This window comes from Tiliqua scincoides, chromosome 2 (genome assembly GCF_035046505.1).
Source record: "Tiliqua scincoides isolate rTilSci1 chromosome 2, rTilSci1.hap2, whole genome shotgun sequence".
NCBI lineage: Eukaryota > Metazoa > Chordata > Lepidosauria > Squamata > Scincidae > Tiliqua > Tiliqua scincoides.
The window spans coordinates 91,777,334-91,800,927 of record NC_089822.1 but is presented as its reverse complement, the minus strand read 5'-3'; positions in this window follow the sequence as shown (position 1 = coordinate 91,800,927).

The following is a 23,594-nucleotide window of genomic DNA, read 5'->3' as shown; positions in this document are numbered from 1 at the left end:
AGGAGGTAAATTTCCCTAGGAGTATGTGGCAATATCTAGGAGACCATCACCTTTCCCAAGGGCTTTCGGAGATGCAGTAGGGAGTCCATGTTAAATTAAGGCTCCAATCCTAAGCAAACTTACCTTGGAGTAAGTCCTAGTGAACACCGTGGGACTTACTTCTGGATTAACATGCACAGGCTAGCATTGTAATATTCCTCTTATATTTATTTGGAATATTCCAACCCAATTTTCAATTTTTATACCTTTGTTATAAAAATATTGTTACCCACTCCAAGAGTTTGGGGTCAAATGAGCTAAATTTTTAGATGAAGTATAAGTTCTAAAGTAGGAATAAGGGGCAGGAGACCGAAACACTTTAATGAAGACATTTAACATCAATTTGTTGTTGTCATCTTGATGGGGCATAGCTGTGGAAGGTGACATGATAAGCTCCTATAGTTTAAAATTTACCACCACACTCCTGCTCGCAATCCTACATAAATGATAGTCACTTGTAGTTCAATGCTATCGAAGACTAGTGTCAGCGGAAAGCGCAAGCTGCTGGCAGGCTGGCAAGAAAGCTAGGGCCTCCTCACATTTGCTGGCTGACATCAGGAAGTCCACTGGAAGAGGTAAGCCTAGAGTAGCGGGTGGAAGACAGTGGGGAAGGACCAGGAGGAGGAATGAGGTTTGGACAGAATGGAGAGTAGATGGGTATGGGATGAGGCCCCAGAAGGGGGCAGGTTGGTGGCAGCACCTGCCGAATCCAAACTCCCTGGGCTTCATCTGCCTGCATAGGTCAACATGAACTTGTACCAGAGATATTACTGGTATGGGTCCAAGTTGACCCATTGCAGGACAAATGTCCCTTTACCCAAGGAGACCTACAGCACACAAGACTTTTCTGCGGGATGCAGCAGAGACCGTGCCAGCACCACTCTACAGGGGGTTTCTGTAGGATCAGGCTGTAGGATTGAACATTCATCATAGACAGGGTGATAACTTTTTTCATGTAACTGTCCCATAGCACTTGCCAATGGGAAACAAATCTGTCCAAAGATAAACATCACTCGATAACTAGTCACCTTAGTTCTTTGTGTGAATTGAGTCTGAACTCACTCTCTAATGCAAGTGTTATTGATGACTCTAACTATATTCTATGGCTACAATCCAACCCAGAGTTAAGTTTAAGTGTAATTAACTCTCTGTTGGACTGTGGCCAACATAAAAAAGTAAAAACAATGTGTTCTATTGTGAAGAGAGGAGACAATTAATGAGCAGGAGAGAGAGAGACAGAGGGGGGGGTACAGTTTAGGATGATATAAGTACCCCCCCCCAAAAAAAAAAAAACTTCTGCCCACAATGATCCAATGCAAATACCTATTGACTTATTTTATTTTAAGAAGTCATGAAACATACACAGTACCACTAATCAAACCATGAAGAAGCAATCCACAAAACAACTCCCAAGTCCAAAATTCAGCAAAATTTAAATGCCCATCACTGTAGCAGCCAAGTTCAGTTTTAAAAAAAAATACTCAAGAGACCTTGGGCAGCCTTCCTGAATTCAACAATAAAAGTCTTCACCTGGTGATGAAATGATGTCAATGGAGTGCTAGCTGAAATTCCCCTAGGGCTTCATTCCACACTGTTGGCATTTCCTCCTGGGGTCAAACAAGAGTACCCTCTTCACAACTCCATTGGTACACCATAATACATACAGCCCTATCCTGCCATTCATTTCAATATTTTATTTTTCATCTATTAGACTTGATGCTACCATGGTATGTGACTGCATTGGGGGAAATGTTATAGACCTGTACTTTTAACAAGCTACTGTGTATATTCTTTTAACAATGACAGTCAATGGGACTTACTCCTGAGTAAGTGTGGGTAGGATTGCAGCCTAGGATTGTTAAAAATTTTCCTGCTTGATGATGTCACTTCCGGTCATGACATCACTTCTGGTGGGTCGTGAGAGATTCTCATTCTAAAAAGTGGGATCTGGTGCTAAATGTGATTTACTCCTTTAAATTGAAAAGAGTTCAGGGAGCGACCAACAAATAATTTCTTTCCCTTATAAGTTAAGTAACAATATGTGTGTGAATTACTTTGCATCTCATGCATGGAGATATATATATAAATACACACACACACACAATTTGCCAGTCTTCTGTTCCAAATCTTTGACTTCACACTTAGATCAAAAGTATTTTATGGGGAAGCCAGCAAAAACAAATACATTCTAGCCTTGTCATTTGCTGCCAATCGAACAGTATCTTCCACAGACTGTCAGTTATGTCCCTTGTGGGTCTGTGGGTGGCTGTATTGCTTGGTGTAATAGACAACACGGGGAGGCAAAGGAAGGGCCATATTATTCATTATCACATGCAGAGAAGTGGTTACAAGATGTTTCCTTTGCTGCCAGAAAAACTGACTCTCGTTCCAGTCTAGCCTGGATGGCTTTTAGAAGTGTGAAGATCCTGCTTTTGCTTACACTTGGGTTTCTAAGGATTTCACACTGGGCTTAAGTGCAAGACTAGGGGGCTGATTCATATCTACATGTGTGCATCACTTAACTCCTCTGCATTTTATTGTTGCACTTCTGAGACGTGGTAGTAAATGCATCAACAGAGTGCATTAAAAAGCATTGTATTAGGGGTGATATGAAAATTCCATCTGTGGTACTACAGCTAGGATGCTCATTCACACAAGCAGGACACCTCTTGATAGTCCAAAAGTTGGGCAAGTTGGGTGAACAGACCTTGAATTTTAATGGGGAAAGATATTGTTGTACCCAAGGATTAGTTTTTCACAAGGCAGTTGGATTGTGTAGGAGATAAAACAAACAAATCTGCAAATGTATTTACCTTGGCAACCCAGCAATTTTGCCACTCTGAGTCCCAGACTGACAGTGCAAAAGCAGTGCTGCTGTTGTTCATGCTGGAGCCGCCAGCACAAATGGCCAGAGGCCCTTCACTCGCAAGAGTTGGTTGCAGACTTCCCACCTGAGCAGGTAGATTGGTGGTAGTGAAGGTTCAGGGGACATTTGGGGCAATTCAAGGTGGGGAGCAGGCCAGACAAGTGTGAAACCTCTGAATAAGTTCAGGCGCAATCCTACCCTGCACTGGAAAACAGGCAAGCCAAGTGGCTTGCGCTGTATCCAGCTCAAGATAGAGGCCCAAGGTGGCTCAGACAGAGACAAGGGGAAACATTTTCCCTTACTCCGGGCAAGGCGCCTTTGTCCCAATGGGTCTCTTCAGACTTGCACCACCTCCTCAGGCGGCACAAGTCTGAGGAGAGCAGAGCAGCTTCAAGCTGCTCCGTTCTCCCCAGGAACGGGGTTTGGGATTCAGCATAACTCCTGGATTCCAGCCCTGCCTCCTGCTCCCCACCCACCTGCCCCCGGGGCCACCCACTACTTGGCCTCCCCCTGACCAGGAACACCTCCCTCCCGCCCACCCCAGAGCCTTGCATCAGCCCGGCCTTGCATTCGCAAGACTCATGGAGGACACCAGTGTGGAGGCTTGCATCAGCCTCTGCAGGCTGACACTCCTCTGAGCACCTGCCTGGCTTCCTCCTGAGGAGACGCAACAGTGCCTTATGGCATGTTTGCAACCCTCCTGTGAAGGGATAGATTGTGCCCTTAATCTAATATGTGTCACATCAAATGTAACATTTCCACCTTGTGTGGTGAACCACAGGCACCTAGAATATACACAGCCCTTACTATGTCATTGAATTCTCAAATCAAACAATGAAAAGAATCCAGTATTGAAATAGCAATGGGCAAAACACTGGGTGGAATATTAATGGAACTGAGCCTCCAACTCATCACATTCTCCTCCAGCACTTGGGAGACCAGTAGAGAGGGTGATTGTGGAAGTGACTGGGCAGTTCTCTTGCCTTGGGGGAGTGTTTAAGCTGTGTAAGGTGGAGCTCTGCAAATCCCTTGTCTTGGGCCTACTGTTGACAGGTACTGATGTGTATCAAATGCTGTTTAATCCTCCTCATGCAAAAACTAAAAACAAAAACAAAAACCACAAGCACCTCCCTACACAATCAAAAGGAACACATTGGGGAGTAGTAGGCTAAGTCAGAACCTTTCCCTCTAAATCAGTGGCTTCTAAGCCTTTTCAACTGGCAGCTCCCTTGACTTACTGGGCCATTAACCATGGTTCCCATCAGGGCTACAATCCTAAACATTGTACAGGGCAGTGGATGTTGGATGTTACTGTGGATGTTTCACCTGTGGGGTGGTGGATGTTACTGTGGGGAGTCACAGTAACCAGCTCACTGGCTGGTTACTGTGGCTCCCCAGGGAGCCACAACTTACCTTCTGGGAACGGCTGTCCTAAATGCTTGCTTTACATGTGCATGGAATGTTTATTTTTTCCTTTATTGTGGGGAGCATTCATGTATTCAGCCTTTTGTCTGAAGAGGTCAAATGACACATCATGGGAAGTTGCTGATGTGTGTTCCTTGGCTCTTAGAAGAAGTGGTCTTCTACCTGATAATATGCCTTGCTTCTTTTCGTAGGGCTGTATTGTGACACTGGTACATACACGGCAATGTGTCTATTTTGTGCCCTTTTGTGTGGCAACCCAGATTTTAACCCAGGCTGTTGTCTTATGCACCTAGCAATGTGAAATGCTAGAAGAAAGAAAGAAGCTCACTCTTGGGTCTCTGAAGATTCATTTGTGCAAGAACAGCATTCCTTTTCTCAAAATACATTGACAAGTGAAAATGTCTTCCTTTTTCAGGGGATGATTTGCATGTCCTCAAATGACACAGGCAGGTGAATTCAGAGCCCTACTTGGTACTTTTAAATTTCTTGTCACAGGTGCCGAAATTCTCTTTGGCCATGTCCAGCAAACAACATAAATACGAAAACATTTTTTTTTTAAACATAAAAATGAAACAGAATGCAGCCGCTTATTCTGCGGAGGGAGACGGGCTGGCACTCTAAATGGAAACATAACAGCTACAAATCCACAATGACTGAAAATTATAAATGGATCATAATTATTAGTTACATGGTTTTGCCAGCACAGATATGTGACTCAGAGTCAGAAGAAATCTATAGAGATAATGTATGGATGCTACTGTGTCTGGAAGAAAACGCAGTCCCCTGACTGTGGGGCTGAGATCTGAATCAAAGAATATTAAAAGACAGAAGTAAGCTTCTGCACTTGTCATTTTAAATAAAATTAAGTACAGTTTAGGGAGAGTCTTCATGGGAGGGTTCCTGTGCTATTCGGTTGGCACATTAGCACTGAGCTCAATGCCTGGAGGAGTCTATTTGGAATTTAAAAAACAGCTGTTTTGTTTGGCAACCTTCAGTCTCGAAAGACTATGGTATAAGCCCACGGCACCTGGTATTCCCAAGCAGTCTCCAATCCAAGTTTTACCCAGGCCTGACCTTGCTTAGCTTCTAAGATCAGACAAGATCAAACATGTGCAACAAGGTACATCCTCAATCATGTGGTAGTGTGGCCTAGCCTGCAATGCAGTTTTGTGGGCATTATGGATGAACAGAAGTCAAGTGCAGTATGTCACTCAGATCCAGATCAACTCTGCTTGCACAAAGAGCGCAAAAAGATTTTTGCAAAAAAATATTTTTTTTAAATCATCCGTGCATCAGTCAAAGCCTGGTGTTTATAAATCACAGGTACAGCCAAACAAGGTTCTCACATTCACTTGGTAGATCTTTGCACCTTTTGAGAATGTGCAGCGGTGTCCACACTGCACATTAAGTTGCTCATCTCCGGTGTGATGTTGGCTGTACCCTGACATCTGTGAAGAGAAGGAAGCTTGCATAAAGGGACTTCTCCACCCCTTCCTCCTCACAGCAAACCTTGGTGAACTCCAAAAGTTTGTCACAAGGGACATGATGGCATGAGGGCTGCAGCTGTGCTCCTAGAACTGTCTCTGCCTGATTTTCAGGAGCTCCCCAATTGATGAGCAAATGAGTTGTGTTGGTTCTGTAGTCCTGGTGCAGTGCCCAGACTTGAATGGAAAGCCACAGCACTGCGTGGCATCTGTGCATCACTTTCTCCAGGGCCTTGCAAAATTTGGACTCTCCACTTTGGCATACAAGCTCTTCCTGAGTCATAAATTAAACTTAACTGCCTGGTGGCCAGGACACCTGGATGGTCTTTACATCCTCCTTCTCCAGGATGCCTCTCTCACCAGTGACTTAAGCCTGAGTGCTCTCCACACCCTGCCATACCTTTTATTCCTCAGGAACTCTCTGATGGGGGTGCAATTGAGTCTTTGTGTCCTCCTGGAAGGATGTACCTTAAGTCAATCAAGCCCAGGAAACTTCTGGCTGCACACCCAGGAGGTGATCTAGATACCGTGATTCTCCCAGGAATGTCTTTCTATTCTTTGTTCGAGTTTCTATAACAACCTCTGTTCTAAGAGTAGAATTTTGGCTTTTTCTTCCCATCTGAAGGTGTCCACACTGTCCATTTTGTAGTCCCTTCCTCCAATGGAGAAGCCTTCCACTATCTTCTCCACTATCTTGTAACCACTCCCCATCCCTTCTGATACCTTCCATTCCACAGTGACTGTTTTAAAACTCCTGCTAATCCTATCCTCTGCATATGGGTGTCCTGGTGGAGTGAACTCAGGCCAGCAGGCAGCCTTTCTCTCTCTCTCTCCATTTAACCCATGCTTGTCCGAATGGAGCTACCCGAATGAAGCTGTTCTTTCATCCACAACCACTTCAATCTCTATGCAACCAATCTCAGAGGTAAACATTGCCTTTTCCTTTATATTCTTCTGGAAAACTCTCATCTTGTGGTTACTGTTAAACTCTCTAGATGCATTTTGGTGTTGTGCACTGGTCTATCCAGGCAATGGCTTACACTGCCTTTTTGCCTCTCTAGTTCTCCCTATTTAGTTTAATTCTGAGCTGAGCAAACCTGGGCCTGTGTATGTGTGTATACACACATTTGGTGGTAGACACATGTGCATTTGTAGGAGAGCAGTGCTGGCAACAAGCAATCTTCAAACAGTTCTTCATCTCTAGCATATTGCTATGGTACATGGTCCTGTGTGATGCAAATGAATAGGCTTAGTATTAACCTACTCTCTTGTAAATAATACCAACAAAACTTGAAATCTTTGCCAATGGGAATTATTAATGAAACACTCTCTGTAGTCTGATTAACACTGTGAGAAAACCCAAATCATGCATAATGTAAAAAAAAAAAAAAGGAAGAAAAAATTTCAACTGCTAACAGCAACACCACAAGAGATAATTTGAACATGAGGAGCTAATCTTTGAAGCAGCCCTTGATGAGATGCCACTTGACACAAACATTTCTGAGACTGCACTGGGTTCTTTCTCCTGATATCTGGTGGGTATCAAGGATGACTCCTTCTAAGGGGGGGGGGGGAATCTAAGTGATATATACAAACTTCCTGTCTGAAGAGGGGAACAGTTAGAAAGAAAAATGGAAAAAGAAAGGAATAAGGTAGAACTTTCATCGCCTTTGAAGAATCCAATGTTTCTTTTTGGCAGATGAAAGAAAATTGGATTGAGGTGAAAATAATTCCCTTTCATTTCATTTTTTTTTTTTTATGCAGAGGAAGAAAAAAAATCAGCTTTGATGGCTAATTTTTACATAAGACCAGCCATGTCATCTGCAAACATTTGAGGGGACTAATTTAATTTTGTGCCAAATGAAAGTGCTTCTGTTGTTTACTCTTTAGGTACAATGAGGTCAGGTATTTGTGCACAAGGAGAAGGGAGCTGGCTTTCTCCAGCACCGCTCCCAAGAGACAAAAACCTGGCGGAAATCCAGGGTTGTGTCCCATCAAACAATAGCAGCAGGAATTTCATTTCGGCTTCTGTGGCAGACGCTGCTGGGCTGTGAGCAGAGTGAATAGTACCCCATAAGGCTTAGTGTGTGGATGTTAAAGATTATTACCTAGCAACCATACATTAAGCTACCACTGAACCTTAATGGACGCTTCAGTATGTGTTCTCTGGCTGTGTGAGTGTTACGGGCTGAGTAGATTGGAAAAGGGGACATGATCCTATCTGTGGTTTAGCTTGAGGGCCAGCATGACCCAAGAAACAGATACTGGAATACGAGCCTTGCTTAAAATCCCTATGCACTGAGAAGGCCTTGGACAAGTTGCATTTTCACAGTCACTGCTCCCCATCTGCAACAATGGGTGTGCAGTACCATTACTGTTTAATGCAAATGTAATGCTAGTGGTGTGGTGCTGATGGTGGGATTCAGGATTCAGAAGAATAATGGACTGCTGCCCTGTGCCCAACAAGACTCAGCACAGAGTTAGGTGTGCCTCAACTCAGTGACTTCAATGGTTGGCAACCTTCAGTTTTGAAAGACTATGGTATAAACCTACAGCACCCGGTATTCGCAGGCGGTCTCCCATCCAAGTACTAACCAGGCCTGACCCTGCTTAGCTTCCAAGATCAGACAAGATCAGGAACGTGCAGGGCAACAGTGACTTCAATGGACTTTTAGCTTGCCCAATAGAAAGTCCAACACAGAGTTCAGTGGCATTTAAGCAGCCTCAGGAATGCTATCACCGTGTGCCAGAAGTTTTGTTTAGATTTTCTTGTTTGGCTGCCTTTCAACAACTGGAAGTAACAGGGTCAGCTTTTCTGCAAAGGGACATGAAAGCGCTGCTTCAAGCAGCAAAGTTGGAGGGGCAGCGTCCAGATGAGCTCCCCCTATCCGTCTTCAGTCCTCTCCAGCCTGCTGCTGACAGAGCCACTCCAGCCAGCACTCTGATCCTCTTCCAGATTGCTGAAAGTGAAGAGGATCATGGCAGTGGCAGCCCCTCCTCCCTCCAACTGCTGTAGGAAGAAGCTCAGAGAAATTAAGCTGCTGTAACTCCAAATTGCCACCTCGCCCCCAATCCACCAGGCTGCTTATTAAAGCACCAACAGCACAATCCTGTGTGTCTACTCAGAAGCAAGTCCTAAGGGGCTTACACCCAGGAAACTATGTATGGGGTCACAGCCTAAGTAGGTTGTGAGAGGCACTCTGGAGCCCACCTGTGCCTCCTTACTTTGAGTTGCTCTTGCTGCATTGCCTCTATCCTCTATGCTGCTCCTGTTTCAAATGAACCAAAGGAACAGAACATGATCAGAAGGATGGAAGCTGCGCACCGAGAGCAGCTTAGGGTAGGAGAAGGGATCACAGGCGCACCACCCTCCCTTTTTATCTACCAGGGGACATGTGCATAATAGGCAAAAATTGGGAGGATTCGGAAAGCAGGAAGACATCGCCTGTTGCTGAAATGAGCAACTGTTAGGTGGGAGCTTTAATTTAGCCTAAACACATTCTAATTTTTTTGTAAACATTTATATTCATATTGAGTATCACACCTGCCTTGAACTCATGGCATCAACGGCTCAAGGCAATACTAGCTTAAGTCCAAATATTTTGGTTTGCCTGGGTTGCGATTGTGGTGCCCTATGATGTTTCCCTGTTCCATCAGATGTAAACTGATGGAAGATGCCTCTATCACAGGGACTTAATTTTTCAAGCCCTACTCCAAGCCCTCTCATGGCACACGGTTTGATTAAAATTGTGCAATCAATAAACGAAGCACAGAAATCAGAGACATGGCTTTTAATTTTCTGCCATCTTTTTGCAAACGCTAAACACTTATGTTCAACCAGTTCGCACACTGCTACTTCCCTAAATGCACTGATAATATTATGCAAGGTTGACATCATAATATGAATTCTTCCTACCCTCACGACCCATTCAGCTTATTAGCTTCTCCATTTCATGTAGCTCTGAGCTGAAAATGGAAAATATCGCCCCTAAATGGAATAGGATATAGGGCTCCTCTTCTTGCTAAGCTTGGTGAGTATTCCACAGCATCTTCCTTACTTTCTTTTTTAAATAATTACTGTTTTTTTCCTCCAATCACTGTTGGGGTTAAATTGCAACCCAATCCTATTCCCCACCATCTTCCACCATGCAGCCATGCTGATGGGGCACACTTGGAGGGGGAAGAGAGGGTTGCAATCAGAAAGAGCTAAGGAAAAAGTTACTTACCTCCTCCTGGCAGACCACCTGACATTCTATGTTCTTGGATCCAAATCAGCTATTTTCTGGCATAAATCCAAGAGGAGGAAGGGACCCTGCTGGGTTGAAAAATCTGGGATAGGATACAGCATGCACCTTTACTACCGAGATCCACCCTCCAACCTACTTCCCACCCCTGCCCTCACCTTGCCTTTCCCAAACCACCCATTAACCACTCACAAACCACCCCCTCCACCATTTTACCTGGGTTGGCAGAGCATCCAGGGAAGTCTGGTATGCATTGCAGCACCACTGGCCATTTCCACCAGTGGTTTGGTTGCATGCTACAACAGCTCAGCTTTTGCACCCCCACAATAGGGCCTATGGCAATGACTTGTAAGATCTGATGCCATGAGCCCTTGATAGAATTGGGTCATGAGTCACAGAAGCTAATTTTCCCTTTGCCAACAAGACATGTCCTTCAAAGCCCAGGGAAAACAAAATCCGTCTATCAAATGCACCTCATGAATTCCTTACATTGCCATAATCGGCCCCTTCTTATCCTGCTAGAGAGAGAAATGGGCTGTCATAGGACCTGTTCCAGCCCATGGTTCTGGCCTGGGCTGGGCTGAAGGCTCTTTGGGATCTGAGGAAGAAGCAAGTCTGGTCAAAGTTGTTTAAACAAACAAGCTTTACAAGAACACCAACTTACAGGAGCACCTCCTGGCATAAACTTACCAGGCCAGCAAGACCCAGAGCAAAGCAATGGCTGAATACAGGGTCTTATATAGGTTAGTTGTTTTATTTGGCTGTTTTAGTGGGAAATCAGTGCGAATTAGCAAGAAATAGATTAATTGACAGCAAAGTGATATATGTATGACTGTTGCCCTGGTTCTCATCATTAAAAGAAACCTTATCAAACAGGTGTAGCCAATAATTGGCTGAGCTGGTACACCAAGGCATGTTCCCATCATTTGGGGAAAGGGTATCAGCTGATTCACGTGAAGACTAAACAAAACCTGGGGCTTTGGAGTAGACATAAATCTTACCGCCCCATTCTCATAGTGTTGGGCAGGTCCAGCTGCAGGGGGCCCTGTTCTGAGTCCAATTTCTCATGCTTCTTATGGGAACAGTTCAGTGGGAAAGCAGATAGTTCCCAGGGGATGGGAGACAAAAGATGGCTGACAAGCACAGGCGATGGCTGCCTGGATGGGAAGATGGTTACTGGCTATTACAGAACCCTACTGCAGGATTCTCAAAATGAACTGCATACTTGTTGAACACAGAAGGGCCAGAATTCCTCCTTGTGCTGTGAAGTATGTTTGCCTCATTAGTAGGACTGCCATCTGATTACAGAAGTTTTTCAGAACTGGTTCACCAATTGCCTTTTAAGCAATTAATATTTGCATATTACCAAACACACAATATAGGATAGGATTTTAAAAAATTGAAGAAAGTGTAAAATAACTTACAATTTTAGTGCTCACGCATTTTTTTTTTTTTTTGAAGGAAAGGCTATCTTTAATAATTCTATTCCCGTTACATCAAACCCAAAGCCATCCATCAAAACCAAAGCACCTCCAAAAATATGCATGTTACGCTGATGAAAACTACCACTGAAAGCCGTTGTTGATTATGCCCTGATTAAAGCTGCTCCAAAAGCTGTTAGGATCAAACAGAAGTCACTCCTTTACTAGGAACTGGGATTGATCCATTTGCTCTCAGACATAACTGGTGCTGGATGCAGTGAGAGTAGGTTAGACAGGAAATTATCCCTTTTGGTAGCATATAAAATAGCACTTTTCCTTGTGGGAAATCAATGGCTTCTGGGTGGGAAATGGCAAGTCGTGTTAGAGCAAATAGAGGGTGCGTACAGACATACATAATTGAAGCATGAAGCCACATGCTCTCCAGCTTTTGTTTGGATGGAAAGTCTCCTCTGAAGCAAGCTCAGAGGACAACTGGTTTCATGCAATGGTAGCATAGCACTCATTGGCTAAAAACAGATGACATCACCAACCTTCCTCCCCAAAGCAGTTTTTCAGTGTTTTAAAAATTGAGTCTGCTTTCTTTTCTCCAAAAAAAGGGTAAGGAATTAGCCAATGAAAGTTACAAGGTTCATGAGATGCTTTTAAAAATCAAAATGTGAGAATAGCCCACACAAAGGACAAGGGAGGCAAGACTCACTACTGAATCAGTACTTCACAGGCCTGCACTCTTGTCAAATTGTGAAGGCAAGAGGAAGGTGGGCTCAAGGCCTGGGACCAAATATATATACTGTATGCAGCAAGTTCTGGTTTCCAACTGTACAACCTCAGAAGCTCCCATTTCGGGGCTCTCAAAGAAGAGAAAAAGTGTTACCCTACACATATTGCAATAAAAGACTGTCACAAAGAAAGTTGCGATTAAGTATACAGTAATACATAGCACATATAGAAAGGTTGTGTTCAGTGCTCTTCACACTACCTTCACCCCCCCCCACCTCTTCTGTTGACTTACCTTCATCGACAATCGGTGAGAAAACCTCCAACACAGGTGGGAAGGTTCAGTGCTATGTAGCTAACCAACCGAGCACCTTTTGCGACTGGTGTTGACTGCTCTATGGCCCTGACCCAATGATGGCCAGTAAGTTGAAAATTGGGCTATCACAGCCCAATCCTATGCTTCCCTAGCGCCTAGGGCTACAGTGGTGCCAAAATGGTGATCGCTGTATCCTATGGGGCAGGGAAGCAGCACCAAGTCTCCTCAGGGTAAGGGAACAAATGTTCCCTTACCCCCCATCTAAGACCCAGGGGGCCCCAATTGGTCTCCTTGGATCTGCACCAGGTTTCCAGGCCCAGGGCAGGGGGGGGCAGGATACGGTAGTAGAGCCTGCCACTATCTCCACTCCCCTCACAGGCCTGGTCCTCCCCTGCCCCACTCTCCCCCACCCAGTTCAGCCTACTTCCTGCCCTCCCTCTTTGCCCTAAAAAGCCCTGCCGCCGGTTGGTGGCCATCCCTACCACCAGGAGCTCTCAGCAGTCATCCTCAGGCGCTGAAGCCCAGTGCTAACTGACACTGGGCTCAGTGCTGGTGGCATGTCAGTACCACTGGCACAAAAGTGCCTTATGGCATTTTTTGTGACAGCTGGGTCAGCTGTGCCGGCGGAACGCCAGTGCCACAGCCCATAGGATTGGGCCCTCAGTTTCCTAGCCACTGCACTACACCGGCTCTCAGTGATAGGAGAACAGCTGAAATGAGAGACAGCAGAAAGTTTTTTGATGTTAATGGGGGCTGTTCTGTTTCCAGTGCTGTCCCACCCTTCGCCCAATTCCAAGAAGATGACAAATCTAATCATTAAACGTCTGTCTGGATTTTTACAGTTTCGGCTCATGTGTTGCTCTCCAAGGCAACCCCTCTTCACTGCTACTGCCACTGTGTGAGAGTCATGTTAGAACATTACCGGAGTGGGGGAAAAAAATAAGTTCTTCTGGTCACCCTTCAGCTAACAGGGTTTTGTTTATTAGCATCAAAAGCAGATAGTTTCATCTCCTGTTTGGAGTCGGCTCCAGGAGAGAATTTTCACACATGGCCGAGCTGCAACTCGAGCGGGTGGGGAACTCTGCCTTGGCATTAATGGTCTCTGTTCTCTCTCTTGCTAGCACTTAGGCCCATATGCACAGAATGTGTGGGAACTGCTGGTCAAGCTGATGACTGGAGAGGAAATCATACAGCAGAGTCCCCTTCGCTGCATCCACTATCTCCTTTTCAGCTCTGGGCACATCATCTCTGGGCGAGGTTTAATTGTCCTACATGTGCGATCATTGACACAAGACATTAATTCTTTTTGATCTTTACTAATGTTGGAGCTGAAATGCAACCCTGAGTGCCAGTTTTAATAAGCCCATTTGCTACAACAAGGGGTTATTTTTAACAAGTGCCCTGTCTTTTAATAGCCACTCTCTTCAAATTGAGTCTTTCTGGACTAACATAAGCTACCCTTTAGAGATCAGCCTCTTACAGCCAGTTCACATGAGAAGGTTTTATTTTTCCTGCATGCTTGTTCATTCATTCTAACTTTGGTCTATACACAAGATCAACCAATCATCTGAATGTTTTACCAAGAACTTGGATCACGAGCTCACCAGGAATCTGGTTTGTAGTAAAAGACTACCTTGTACTGACCCTTCTTCTGTTGCACATGTTCAGACTCTCAGATGCTTTAATAAATACATGAAGAAAGACTAGAGATCCCTTCACACACCTGGGACTGGTCCAAGACTTCTCGATGCCTGAGGAGGTATGCCAAATGCTGCTCCCCTTACCCAATGATATACCAGCCTCTGATCCTCCCATTCTCTAATGTTCTAGCTCAGAAGTCTCCTCCCCTCACATTTCCCCTTCTCTCTGTCCCCCTCTACCTTTTCCAACCCAGGGAATTTAAGGAGGCAATGTTCTTATTTAAAAGGGGATTGGAAAAATTTCTGGAGGAAAAGTCCATCACAGGTTACAAGCCATGATGTGTAATGTGCAATCTCCTGATTTTAGAAGTGGGCTACCTCAGAATGAAGGATGCAAGGGAGGGCACCAGGATGCAGGTCTCATATTGTCTTGCGTGCTCCATGACGCATTTGGTAGGCCACTGTGAGATACAGGAAGCTGGACTAAGTGGGCCTTTGCAGGGCTCTTCTTATGTTCTTATGATTGCAACTAGATGGGCAGAGATAGGATGCCTCCACCAATCTGCTACCCTGAGGCTACCACTTCAGTGGCCCACATGGATGGGCCAGCCCTGTTGCTTGAGTTACATATCAATATTCCCATATTCCTAGAATTTCTGAATTGTTTTATTATGGTAGCAACAGAGGAGGGGTTGGAATATTCAGCCAAACTTTAACATTTTTTAGTAGAAAAGTGTACTTCATTCTTGGGTGGTGAGCATGTCCTTGCTTACCAACAGTCTCCTTAAGTTAAAACTAGAACTCACCGGTAACCAGCAACCCAGGGTCAACTGGAGCAGTTGCTTCAGGAAGCAGATTGGTGGGGGGGGGGGCATCCCATCTCTTCCTATGTAGTTGCAATCTTCTTCTCTTTCTACTCCCTGAACTGGAAAAGGAAGAGGGGGACAGAGGAAGAGGAAATATGGAGGGGAAGAGAGTGCTGAGCTAGAACACTGGAGTATGGGGTGAGCAGAGGCTGGCACATCATCATGTAATGAGGGCATGCCACCTCAGGTATCAGGAGGTCTTGGACCATCCCTGTATAAACTATTAAACACAGCAACATCCACAAGACATAGCTTTTCCAACAGATTCCATTGCCAGCTCTGTCCCGTATTACTCAGTTGGCTGTAATAATAATAATGTGCCAATGTTTTATCAATAAAATATGCCATCAATGTACATGGCACTTCACAGAGTAATGTAAGACCCCTGCCCTGAAAACTTTACTGTCTACATTTACAGAGCCACAGATAGCTTCAACCCTACTACCAAAGGCTCGTCCACGTACACTTATTCTCATGGGGAACCACCAGTGGTTTCTGATGTGGCCCTTGAGGCACAACAAATAAGTATTAGAGGAAAATTCTGAAGAAATTTAGCAACCTGCTGAGGAGACAACCCACTCTTCCTTTTTCATTTTGAAATTTACCTTCCTAGGCATGCATGGAGCATATTGGATCACAGCCATGAGGATCAATACAGCCGTTTAGTTTTAATGCTATATTTTGCCCATCTGTGATGTTCCTTATCATTCTCATCCCTTGCTCAAATGTGTCCTCTTGGAAGAGGGGCTTCCTTAATATCCTGGTATAGTTCACAATGGGGATCCATGTCGGAGTCTTCAAACATAAGCTTATTCCAACCCATCACCATGTGTTACTGATTCATCTTCTCGGCACTTTGCTGGGAAAATAGCTGCTTCCAGTCGTCGCTAGAGGCCAATGTGACATGGTATGTAAAAACTTCACAGTCCCATGAATAAATTACACCTCTTACCGACATATGTGTCTAAAGGAGATTGTTAGAAAACTAAATTACCACCACCCCTGAGCAATGCTAAGAGTGAATATCTCATACACGACTTTGCCAGAGGAATCAATCCCCTGTTTAGCAACATGGAAACCTACATGAGCTCTCACTTGCTCTCTCCCCATTTCTGAATTCCAAGTTGGGTTATTAACCAATTGTGAAGAGTAGCCGGAGGCATACCAAAGGTCTTTTAATGCAGGAATAATATTTGAGCTGGGTAATTGATGAGCTCAGCCAACCCTTGCAGGAGTCAGCACAACTCTTTCCACTGACTTTATTGGATGTTCATTGGCCAGACCTTTCCACAGGAGTCTTGCTAGTGGTCTAAGTCAAACACAGATACACTAATTTTAGTATAGAAAATATTATTTTCAACAGAAGTCATCGATAACAGAAATTTTAGGTTTCGAAGAATTTACGTTCAAGCTTCACAGCTTGGATATCCGTTTAGGATCTTATAGGAAACCATGGTTCCTACCTCAAAACTTTAGTTGATTTACTCAGCATAGCCAGGGAGACTCCTTTATCTTCTGTGATTGTTGTGAATCCAGTAGTGGACCTGCCCTCATTGCACACCAGGGCAGGTCCGGGACATGCTGCCCCCCAAAATGCTGCCCCCCTCCAGCACGCTGCCCCCATTCCTCCTGAGGATACTCACCGAGGCTCACAGAGCCTTGTGCGATGCTCAGCAGTGGGCAAAAAGCCTTCTGAGGTTTCTTCCGCTGTTTTCAGCAATACTTTCGATTTCCTGACAAAGAGGCAGGAGAAGCCTCAGAAGGTTTTTTGCCTGCTGCCGAGTGCCATGTGGGGCCTCACCCAGCCGCTGAATGGCTCAGACGGACAGGCGGGGCAGTGTGGTGGGCAAAGGCTGTAGCGGCAGTGGTGCAGTGAGCGCGGTGCTTGGGGCTTTTCCCCTCTACCCCCGTCCCAGGTCTGCCACTGTGTGAATCTTCATTGTGTTAGCTTTACATAGTAATCTTAAACCTTAGCTTTACATAATAATGGTTGTTGAACTGTACTTCTTCCATCCCAGAGCCCTTTGACCCTTACATTTTACCATTTTTCTCTTTGTGTGTGTGTGTGTGTGTGTGTGTGTGTGTGTGTGTGTGTGTGTGTGTGTGTAAAATGCTGAGCAGAGACTAGATCACCTCCAAGATCCCTTCCAACACTCACATTCTAAAATTCTATCATCTCTTCCAACTGAGATGCACTTAGCGCATCTGATGAAGTGAATTTTAGTCTACAAAACTGTATACTGAAATGAATGTGTTCATCTTTAAGGTGCTACAAGACTCTTCCTTGTTCTTTCTACAACAGACTATGTGGCAACCCCTCTGGAAATCAATAACATTGTTATTGATTTCCATTTGTATCCCACTTTCTACTCCTGGAACAGGAGTCTCAAAGCAGCTAACAAACATAGCAATAAAATGACAACAAAATGCCATAAAAATCATTAGCACATTTTGAAAAAAAAATGCACAAAACTAAAACCTAAGCCAAAAGTACTACCAGCATCTCTCAGTTCTCTCCAGAAGCTCTGCTAGAGAAAACATCTTCTCAAAGTTCAGTATACAGCTAGCTAGTCATGCCTTGCTGACCTGGGTAGGGTGTTCCAAAGGCAGGATTCTGTTGGAAAGGTGTTGTTCTTGACCCCTGAAAAGAAGGAGAAATATGTGGGTCAGGGCTTCTTCAAGATTTGAAGGCCTCATGGAGAAATTACCTATTTCTCCATAAGGTCTTCATCTTCTTCTTGTTGGCAACCTTCAGTCTCAAAAGACTATGGTATCGCACTCTGAATGGTGGTTCTGGAACAGCATCTAGTGTGGCTGAAAAGGCTGATTCGGGAGTGACAATCCCTTCCACACTGGGAGCAAGTCTAGTCTGTCCCTGGTCTGTCTCCCTGGCTATGGGCCTTCCTTCTTTGCCTCTTTGCCTCAGTCTGTTGGCCAAGTGTCTCTTCAAACTGGAAGAGGCCATGCTGCACAGCCTGCCTCCAAGTGAGCCGCTCAGAGGCCAGCGTTTCCCACCTGTTGAGGTCCACTCCTAAGGCCTTCAGATCTCTCTTGCAGATGTCCTTGTATCGCAGCTGTGGTCTACCTGTAGGGCGCTTTCCTTGCACAAGTTCTCCATAGAGGAGATCCTTTGGGATCCAGTCATCATCCATTCTCACGACATGACCGAGCCAACGCAGGCGTCTCTGTTTCAGCAGTGCATACATGCTAGGGATTCCAGCTCATTCCAGGACTGTGTTGTTTGGAACTTTGTCCTGCCAGGAGATGCCGAGGATGCGTTGGAGGCAGCGCATGTGGAAAGCGTTCAGTTTCCTCTCCTGTTGTGAGCGAAGAGTCCATGACTCGCTGCAGTACAGATGTGTACTCAGGACGCAAGCTCTGTAGACCTGGATCTTGGTATGTTCCGTCAGCTTCTTGTTGGACCAGACTCTCTTTGTGAGTCTGGAAAACGTGGTAGCTGCTTTACCGATGCATTTGTTTAGCTTGGTATCGAGAGAAAGAGTGTCAGAGATTGTTGAGCCAAGGTACACAAAGTCATGGACAACCTCCAGTTCATGCGCAGAGATTGTAATGCAGGGAGGTGAGTCCACATCCTGAACCATGACCTGTGTTTTCTTCAGGCTGATCGTCAGTCCAAAATCTTGGCAGGCCTTGCTAAAACGATTCATGAGCTGCTGGAGATCTTTGGCAGAGTGGGTAGTGACAGCTGCAACATTGGCAAAGAGGAAGTCACGCAGACATTTCAGCTGGACTTTGGACTTTGCTCTGAGTCTGGAGAGGTTGAAGAGCCTTCCGTCTGATCTGGTCCAGAGATAGATGCCTTCTGTTGCAGTTCTAAAGGCATGCTTCAGCAGGACAGCGAAGAAAATCCCAAACAAGGTTGGTCAAGTAAGGTCTTCAGATCTTGAAGAAGTCCTGGTACGCATATTGGAAATAAATAACACAGCAGGAAGAGGCAACCCAATTACTTATATTTCTAAAAATATTACCCACAATACATTGACACTAGGAACTTTATTCTTGCATTGCAGAAGCAAACAAAACATTTTATTCAACTTATAGTGCAGTCCTATGCAAGTTTTCCCAGAAGCACGTCCCACTACATTGGACAGACCTTATGCCTAAGTGAGCCACATTTGGGAGTGACTGTGAGCCCAATCCGGCGCTGACCAGAGTTAGGCGAGTGCTGGAACTCTGCCACTCAGCAGTCGCGCAGACTGCCAAGCAGCGGAAAGCTAATTGGAGGCATGGGGGGAGGTGGGGAGGAGGTGTTCCGGAGAGGGAGGAGGGAGAGGGAAGGCAGGGAGAGGGTAGGGAGGAGGTGTGCCAGGGGAGAGGGCGGGGCAGGAGTGAGACGGGACTGGTGGAGCTTTGCTGTACCAGATCCAGAGCCTTCGTATTGGGCTCCCTGCTCAACCTTTGGGTTGCCTTAAAATGGAGTAGCTCCATTGCGGGGCTACTCACTTTACCCAGGGTAAGGGGACAAAAGTTCCCTTTTCCCAAGGAGCTGCTGGCAGCTGTCTAGAGTGTGCTGGATGCGGTAGCAGCCATTTTTGGCACCTCTGCAACCCCCCGCACCAGACAGCTCAGGGTTAGGCTATAAAGCCACAAATTGCTCACTCGCTCTTACACAACATTGTGAAACCACTCCAGAACCCTTTGCGTGTTCCTGATCCACTCTGGTATTTACTAAAATGCACCCTTGTCAATGGTTGTCTCATCATTTCAAGTTTGGATCCCCCTAACATGTTGTTCCATAAAGCAAACATGTAAATCTTCATATGGACCTGGAGTACAATACCAGACCTATTGCAACAAAGCACCAGCACTATAACTGAAAAGTCCCTGGCTCAAATCTTTCATCTGCCATGATCTCACTAAGTAACCTTAGGCAATTCACTATGGCCTAGCATCAATGTAATGCATAACCATGGTTAGAGCTAACATAGAGCCCAATCCTGAGCTCTTCCAGTCCAGTCCATGCTGTAAGGCATGTCTGCAGCCCTCAGTGCCAGTCCCGTTCCCGTGCTAGTTCAGTGCCAGCCAGTGCTGGGCTAGCACAGGTGAACCGCCGCTGCTCCACTGCTCTACAGTTGCCCAAACCGCCAGGGGGCGAAAAGGTAGGTGGGGGCGTGGGAAGGCAGGGAGGAGGCATTCCAGGATGGGGAGAGGTGGCGGGAGGGTGCTGCAGAATCCCCATTGCAAGACTGCTTGCCAGTGAAAAATCCCCTTCCCCCGAGGAGCTGCTGACGGCTGCCCTGTTGCATGCATGATGCCGCAGCAGCCATTTCAGAGCCGCGGCAGTCCCAGCACAATGGGCAGCTCAAGATTGAGTTACCTGTTGGTTGTCTCAGGTTAAGTTCCCAAATGTGCAATGAAACCATGATTTAGTTTGCTGAGTGAAGCCTTGAATTGGATAGTATGTATAGGGAGGAACTGTGAGATCTGCTTTTCACCTTGCTAATCATGAGAAAAGACTAGAGAAAAAGGGAAACTACTTTGACCATGGTTTTCTTGGTACAGCTAGTGCCTTCACCATTGTCTGGTTGGCATTAGTATTTGATCATAGTTAATGCAAACCATGGTTTGCAAACCTATTTCAAACTATGGTTTCATATTTGGTTTGTAGCCAGTTCTTAACAGTGATTCAGATGTAATGTTTCACCAAGGTTCAGAATTATTATTATTTTTTAAATTTTTATGCTGCCTTTTACTAGCAAGACCCAAAATGCTTTTGGAAAAATACCACTAATCAAAATAAACCATGTAAAGTGTTGTCCCTGTGCTGGATCTTTTTCTTGGAGCTCTATTCCCCCTTGTCTGTAATACACACATTACTGGCCTACCTTTCAGAGTTATTGTAATGGTTATTGAGATAATGTCTGTGAAGTGCTTTGGGGCACTCTAATGCTCTGGAAATGCTAAGTATTATTATATGACATTCTTCAATCTGTCTGCCTTCCTGACTTCACCAGCAGTCTTTGTGATTTCAATGAGTACTCACTGTGAATAAGGGTGTCTCACTGTGCTTTAAGGAATAAAGAGCACACTGAAGGTGGAACAAAGGAAGCCAGAATACAGGTTGTAGTCAAGGAAAGTCAATTTACCTTTCAGGTAAATGATAATCTTTAACCCTTGAAACAGCAAGCATGCAATCAGGTCAGAGGAAACTGCTAACTTTAAAACAATAATTACGATTTGCCTTTTGTGATTGGGCAATTAATTAGCAGAGGGTTCGTCAATATTAGGGTTATACCAAATTGCAAAATATATGGTCTGAACCCTAGCTGTAGGCTCTGTCACACTACCCTGTTTGACATATGGCTTAATAAGTAGTTTAGGAATACTGTGGGGCGGAGAATGTGGAATTCTTCTGGGCTTGTCTTCAGTTCAGGAGGAAAGGAAGCATCTATCCTACTTCTGCAGCTTTGAAACAGGACTAATTGATTGGTCTCCTGTGAACCTGAAAGCCATTAAGAGTACGAAGGATGAAAAGCAGCTCAAACAGCTTTATTACCATTTTCTAGTAAAGTACCAGTTTTAGACTCTAGACCTACTGTGCAACAGCAGGTTTCCAGATATTGGCTGTGTTGGCTTGTGCTTCTGGAAGAGAGGAAATGACTGGTTCCTAAAAGCAGAAACAGCTGCTTAGATCATGAGCAGACAGACTTGCTGGCTGGCCTGAGACCAGCAGATGTGGTGCTGGGAGAGACTTCACAGGCTTGGTTAAACTCACCAGTTGGTGGCACCATAGAGCTGACCAGGGGTACCATTACCGACACCTTTGCCCCTTTATTTCTGATCACATGTGTGGTTGTCTAGAAAATGTAGAGTGTTCTTGCAAGATAAAGCACCTGATTTGTGTGTCATCATCCCCTGGAAAGAACATCTCAGACACTGGAAGAGAGAGAACTTGTAAATATGTTGGGCAAAGCATAGAAAATTAGGCTTATGGAGTTTCAGGGGCATCAATTTTGGGTAGCCCATATTAAACCCGGAGTCTTCAGGTCACCTATCAGCCATTTTAGAACTGGTATGCAACAAGCCACTGGGGGAAAAAAAACTCTACAGATTGCATGGTGTTTATCCAGTGGCTGAAGAAAAAGGAACATCCCTGAGATAACTTGATAGTCATTTTGAATAATAATAATAATAATGATGTGTTTAAAGCTTAAAATGTTTTAAGTCACCTTAAGTACAAAGTACCTTTAAATACTTTCAGTCCAACAAGCTCTTCATCAGAACATCCTAGAACAGCTTCTAGAAAAGTCTTCATAAGGTTGAGAGAAGGAAATGAGCTCTCTTTGAGCATTTCCAGATTTTGTCTGAGGAAAATTCCCTTTGGGCCTCAAAATGTTTCAGAGGTCTAAGGAGATTTCGAATTAAAAATGGCTCCAGGCACCTTCAGGATGTCCCACTATGTTTTTTTGTGACATAAAAGTGCAGGCTTGTTTGCGTAGTCAAAACATCTGTTTAGATGTTCATAATTCTCCCATTATATATTATTATTATCCTGGAAATACAGTTATGAGTGCTTAATTTTAAGTTAAATCCCATTTAGAGCTAAGGGCAGCTGAAACAGCTGATAAAAGAAGTTCAGAAGCACGAAGACCTCAAAAAAGCCATATTAAATGTTTTATATATGGCAAAATGTTCCAAGCTAGCAGCCAAAATGAAGGGAAAAAATCTAGGCTCTGGTTGCCAACTAAGAAGCTTCCCCATCTCTTGAGATGAAATTCCAAAGTCATGAAACAGAAAGTTCTTGAGGAAAATATTCCATAAGAAAAATATGCGTTGTGAAAGGTGAAATATTTGGGAACATCAGAATCCAGTTTATAGTTAGTGAATCTTCATTTGAGCCAAGGCTTACAGCCCAACCCGACTGGGCACTAACACTGGCGGAATAAGCTAACACCAGTGGCAACTGCCTTATGGTCAAGCAGGCCTTTGAATAATCTATGGCTTGGTCATTTCAAGAGGCAACTAACTGGCTGACACACATACCCACAAGCTGTGTTCTTACTGATTTTTCCTACTGATTTATTAGTAGTAGTAGTACTACAGCATTTGTATACTGCCTTTTGCACTGACTCTCACAATACACATTGTCTTACAGAGTCTTACAGACTCAAGGCAGTTCACATAGGCAGGCTATACTAAACTCATCTTTATTTCAAATGAGTTTTTACAATAAGTGTTCTACAAACCATCATAGAGCCCTTCATGGTCTGGCATCTGGGTATGCCTTCTGAGCTTCCAACAGGAGCAGCTTCAGGTCAGCAAAGCTGGAAGCTGACTCTCCATACTCCTCCACATTCCTGTGGTATTGCTTATTTGTCACCCTCTCACAGTCACAGGTCAGAACAGTGGCTCCTTCCGACTCTTTCCTCTCACAACAGCTCTTCAGCTTTTTTCCTGGTCTCCCATCCAATTTTCAGCCAGGACCATTCTTTGGGCAGCCTTCCGCCAAACCACCAGACCACATGACCTGCCCTTTAACTGGGTTGCTGTTTGTCTTTAATGCTGTATTTAATTACATGTTGCTTGTAATTACATGT